The sequence below is a fragment of the Chelon labrosus genome (genome assembly GCF_963514085.1).
Source record: "Chelon labrosus genome assembly, chromosome: 16".
Lineage (NCBI taxonomy): Eukaryota > Metazoa > Chordata > Actinopteri > Mugiliformes > Mugilidae > Chelon > Chelon labrosus.
Genome location: NC_140349.1, coordinates 22,864,903 through 22,871,119, shown reverse-complemented (window position 1 = coordinate 22,871,119; position 6,217 = coordinate 22,864,903).

The following is a 6,217-nucleotide window of genomic DNA, read 5'->3' as shown; positions in this document are numbered from 1 at the left end:
GAGTTTAGAAATGAATAAATGTGATCTAGTTGGAGGCCAATTCCTTTTACTAGTGGACAAAAGAAAAAATAAATAAATTAAAAAAATCCGTTTAAAGTTTTCTTTTAAAGACACATTTATTCAAGATATAACCATATAATGGAGAAAAACAACAACACCTGGGCAGAACATTGCTGTTCTTCAGTTGTGTTGCAGCCATCAAACCCCACCCCTCCACTCTGCAGCACAGGTGCAGGCCACCAATCACATTCTCGAAAAAAAAATCCTTGGAGGATTTATATCGAGCCATCAGATGCCAGTTTAACCAATAATCAATACTGTCACACTTATATAGTGCCGGCTGGACAAGAAACGCATTTACTCATCAGGTAAGGGAAAAAATTTATTTCTTTTTGAAATATGTTATTTATATTTTATCACCTACACTGTAAATTCTAACAATTTAGTAAGTAAACAAACTTAATTGTGTGAAGTAGTGAGAAATTATTATATTTAAGTGAGCTGTACTTGTTTGAAGTGGATTACACTAAGATACCTCAAGTGAAGTATATTACAGATTTCAAGTGATGTCCCTTGTTTTGGCAGAATATATTAAGTTACTGTGACACAAAGTATCTGAGTTGCAACAACTTGATTTGAATTTAACTGTACTGAAATACATTAAGTTCTTACAACTTCAAAAACAAGTACAGCTCACTTAAATATAATAATTTCACATCACTTCACACAATTAAGTTTGTTTACTTACTTTTCCCAAGGTAATCGGTTTCCTAAATTTCTTTAAGTAAACTCAACTTGACCGAAACTCAATAAAGATAAGTCACATTAACTTAATATACTGTGCCAAAGTATGAGAGCAGTACTTAATTTTAAATAAATGCACTTAACATACCTTAGTTTAGCTAAGTTAAAAATAAGAATTCAAAAAAATGGCATTACAAACATGTTTTTTTTAAATTTCAGTATCTGTAAACAACAACAATAATAATCAACATGGGGGGGTAGATAAATAAAAGGTCAGAATATCTCTTTAGCACCACATATACTTAGTTTTTAAATGGGGTTTACCAAATTTGAATGTGCAGATACACTGCTGATGAAGACATGGTATTGGGGAGGTTCTTGTGAAGCCACGATGCTTTAATCTATGATGCTTTAATAGCTGGCCTCGTTTTGGAGAGACAAAAGTGTAGAACTTACACATCCACTACATCCCTCTTCCAGTAGACACTTAAAAAAAATACAGGAGAACAATAAATTAGACTAAAAGAGACAGTGACCACCTACTGTGATGTCTAATGTTGAAGTATTTGGGATTAGCAACCTGCCCATTGAGATGTTACTAATTATTTATCATTGTTATTATTCAACATATTTTATATTTAAATCCAGTGATAGAAATAAAAACAAGTGTAAAATGTATTATATTAAGACTGTTTAGTCACCTATATTGTACAGTCTTTAAATCTTTTTGTACAGTCTGAATCTGTTATGGAAACACCAAACAGTTGCCTATATTCTATAAAACAATACCATAAAACATTTGTCACATTTATCATCATTTTTATTTTTTTTTTACAAAGGTTTTTAATGTAATAATTTTGCAATGGTGAATCAAACTAAGACACAAAAATAAACATGAAATAAAAATTACTAAGAGTGACAATACCGTCTCAGAAGGATTTTGGTCCAGTCTACTGAGAAAGCTTCTTATCAACGAAGCAGCAGTGAGGGAGGAGGTGTTGTGGGACGAAAAGCTGCGGCTGCTGCTGAGTTTGTCTGGCTGGGTAAGACAGTTATCTGGTACCCTGGTGGCCAATACAGTCTTGGTGACAGAGGGTACCTCTTTTCTACCTGCCACCAACTTCACTGTCACAGACACCACCTAAGGCAGGCTATATGGAAAAAAAAAAAATAAACATAAAAAATGTATTAAATCAGAACAATTTTAACAGTCATGTGTTACCACATTCTCATGTCCTTCATATCTAAGCAAGATTAAATGATGAACTGATTAATACTGTTTCAATAATGTTTCCAGATTAGTGTATTAAAACAGACAGCAGTGTCTGTGAAAAACTCCTTATTCAGACAAAATGTATTACTTAAGGATAAGCATCACTAATTAATCTGACCTGCATTTTTGAATGTCTAAATGAAAGCAGTACCCACCTGTCTCCTTTCTTCTGTGCTGGTTTGTTTGTTTTAGTATTTAGGGTCATACCACCTGGATGAAATAAACCAAACTGGGTAAAGTCACTAATCTGTGCCAGGCGTCAGCATTTATCAAAATACTGTAGTTATAAATAAGTATAAAAAATATTGAGTGTAATGTACGGTTGTGGCGGCTATTATAACATGATATTTTAGAAAAGTACGACGGCAGCGCTCGACTTCCGTGCTTACCGCGTGGACTGGCCCGCTGCTCCAGCCAGCGCTTCACTCGGACTGTACAGTAACCCGTATTTCCTTTCTCTACTGGGTCAGTTATGACCACTGTCTGGAGCAGCGGGTGTGTACTGAGCCCGAGAAGAAGCGCTCAGTTTTAATGTTGTGTCTACAAACTGTAACGAACAAACCTTAACTGACATTACACACACACCGTCTGGACTGACCTTAACTAATGTTTACGTCCCAGCACGAGCATGACTGCACCCTAACACACTTATAAATTCTGCTGCCTGGAGCTGAAGCAGGAGCCGGAGCTGCCGCCCACAGCCAGTTAAGATAACTGGTTAACTCATACAGCTGAATTAGCAGCGCGTCGTAATCCAGCAGTTGACAGGCAGGAACCGGCTGAGACATGTTAAATATTAACACTACACTGGGGCTCGCTCCAGACAGAGTCAAAGCACTTTCAATCGGATTCGCTAATTGTTGAACTGCTGCTACGTCTGCTCTGTGAACCCGCACACAAGCTAACAAGCCAACAGAAAGTCGGAAAGTCAGAGATGTCGGCTTCAGTTCAGTTTCAGTTTATTTCGATGTGCGAGTAACATAACAAAGTAAACTGAAAACAATCAAAACCAATAAGAACAGTCAAAACAACAATAACAATAGTCAAAACAAAAATAATGTGAACCCAACATGTCCGAAAAAGAGTGGGATGAAGCATATGCTTATTTAAACCTACCCCTTCTCCACTACTCAATTAGCAATCTTTCTCCCCAGACATATATATTTACATAAAAAAAGAAAAGAAATAGAAAAGAATTAGATTAAATAAACAAATACATAAATCATTTATCATTTATGAAAACACCCAATTGTTAAAGCCCTTCTTCCTCCCTGTACCTCGTGAAAACCATGTGTTTGTACCACTTTTTAAACTGGATCATGCTTGGACATTGCTTGAGCTCCACACCCAGTCTGTTCCACAGCCTCACTCCACAAACTGAAGGACATAAACTTTTTAATGTTGTACGTGCCCGCTGATGTTTTAAGTTGAACTCACCCCTCAGATTATAACCCCCAACTCTGTAACAAAACAATTTTTGAATGTTTCCAGGAAGCAGATTGTTTATGGCTTTGTACATGATTTGTGTTCTTTGGAAATGAACCAGGTCAATGAATTTTAATATTTTTGATTTTAAGAATAGTGTATTTGTGCGGTCTCTATAACCAGTATTATGAATTATCCTTATGGCTCTTTTCTTCAGTATGGATAGAGATTGTATTGTACATTTATAAGTATTGCCCCAAACCTCTGCACAGTGTTGTAAATATGGTAAAATCAGTGAACAGTGGAGAATGTGGAGTGATTTGTGGTCCAGAATGTGTTTTGCTTTGCTCGGAACTGAAATGCTTCTTGACAGTTTGCTTTGTACATGTTTTATATGAGACTTCCAGTTTATTTTATCATCAATTGTTACCCCAAGAAACTTGTTTTCATATACTCTTTCAACGTCCACCCCATCTACTCGTAACTGTACTTGTGCATTCTTATTGCAATTGCTGAATAACATGAATTTGGTTTTACTTAAGTTTAACGATGATTTGTTTCTGTCAAACCACATTTTCAGTTTGCACATTTCAGTGATGATCCTCCCCAGTAGTTCATGTAAATCCCCCCCAGAACAAAAAATACTAGTGTCACCTGCAAATAACACTAATTTTAATGTTCTTGAAACTTTGCATATGTCATTTATGTGAAGTATAAATAGTTTTAGACCTAATACTGACCCCTGTGGGACGCCACAAGCAATGTCCAAGCATGACGATGAATGCACCCCCAACTTCACAAATTGTTTTCTGTTACTTAAATAACTTCTCACCCAGTGCAATACTAACCCCCTGATCCCGTACCGTTCAAGTTTATTGATTAATATGTTATGATTAATTGTGTCAAAAGCTTTTTTGAGATCTATGAATACTCCAACTGAATGCAGTTTGTGATCTATAGCGTTTGTGATATCCTCTATTGATTCTGTTAATGCCAGTGATGTTGAGCTGTTTGCTCTAAATCTGTATTGACTGTCAGAAAGTCATTTATGTTTGTTTATGAATTGGTCTAATCTGTTATTGAATAGTTTTTCTAGAATTTTGGAGAATTGTGGGAGTAAAGAAACTGGCCTGTAATTTGTGAAGTGGTGTCTATCCCCAGTTTTATACAGCAGCACAACTTTAGCTATTTTCATGTTGTTAGGAAATTTTCCGGTTTGGAATGATAAGTTACCGATGTGGTTCAGAAGTCCCCTCAATGACCTTTTTTACAACTTTCATATCAATTTCATTTGAATCAGTAGATGTTTTGTATTTACATTTATTTACCATATCTATTATTTCTTTTTCTTCCACTGCTGTAAGGAACATTGACCTGGGATTTCTCACTATAAGGTTATCATTCCAATCCTCAGATAACAATGAATCTGGAATTTTTCTTGCCAGATTTGGTCCAGCATTTACAAAAAAATGATTAAAGCTGTTGACCACATCATCCATATTGTCCTTTTTATTGATTATTCCTTGATTATTATCAATAAAATATTGAGGGTAGCTCTGTTGCACTATTTTTAGTAATACTATTTAATATGTCCCATATTCCTTTAATATTGCTTTTGTTGTAATATAATATTTTACTACAGTATTCTTTCCTACATACCCTTATAATATTGGTTAACTTATTTTTATAGTTTTTATATTTCTTCTCTGCCTCTTTAGTCCTTTGTTTTATGAATTCTCTATATAGTGTATTTTTCTTTTTACAGGCATTTTGTAATCTCTTCGTGAACCATGGTCGATCATTGTATTTTTGTTTTCTGTAGTAACGTTTTATTGGACAATTTTTATCATATAATGATGTGAATATTCTTAAAAAGGTTTCATATGCACTATCAACATCACTTTCATTATATACCTCTTCCCAATTTTGTGCCAGTAAATCATTCTTAAATATACTCATAGTTTCCTCTGTCCTCACACGTCTGTATTTTAGTTTTTCCTCTGGCTGATTTCTCTAGCAGTTGCTGTTATAAACTGTAAACACTGGTAGGTGGTCACTGATGTCGTTAATTAATAGTCCGCTCATTGTATTATTTTCAATATCACTGGTAAATATGTTATCGATTAAAGTGGCACAATGGGATGTGATTCTAGGTCTGGTGATTTTTGGATGTAAACTCATGCCGTACATTGTATTGATAAATTCATCAGTCATTTTGTGCTTATTTGGATTAAGCAAATCAATATTGAAGTCACCACAAATGAAAACAACTTTTTGATTAGTTTTTGAAAACATTTCCCCACTCTTGTTCTTTCTGTTTACAGTTAAATTCATATCTTCTCCAGTTCAAAATCCATTCCTTTATCTGCATTGATCCACGTTTCTGATATTGCAATTATTTTAAATGTTTTTTTAACTTGACCTAAATATTCCTTGATGTTATTGAAGTTTGCATACAGACTTCTGCTATTGAAATGGATTATAGACAATTTGCTGTCCGTTTTAATGGTCGGATTGTACTGTTCAGCTGTGTAATAGCAGCAGTTGTCGTTGATGTTAGAGAAGAAGTTATTGTCCGGGTCTATATCGTGCTCCAAGTCCAGTAAATTATGGTCAGTGTATTGAAATGTTCTCAGTTCCAGCTTTTCATGAACAGCAATCCTTTGAATTATATCCCTATTATCTCCAGTTGTAGATGAATGAGTTCTTTGAGACTGTATCATGGTGATGTGTTGTGTATGAGTCATCATACCTTAGTCCGGATTGTGATAATCA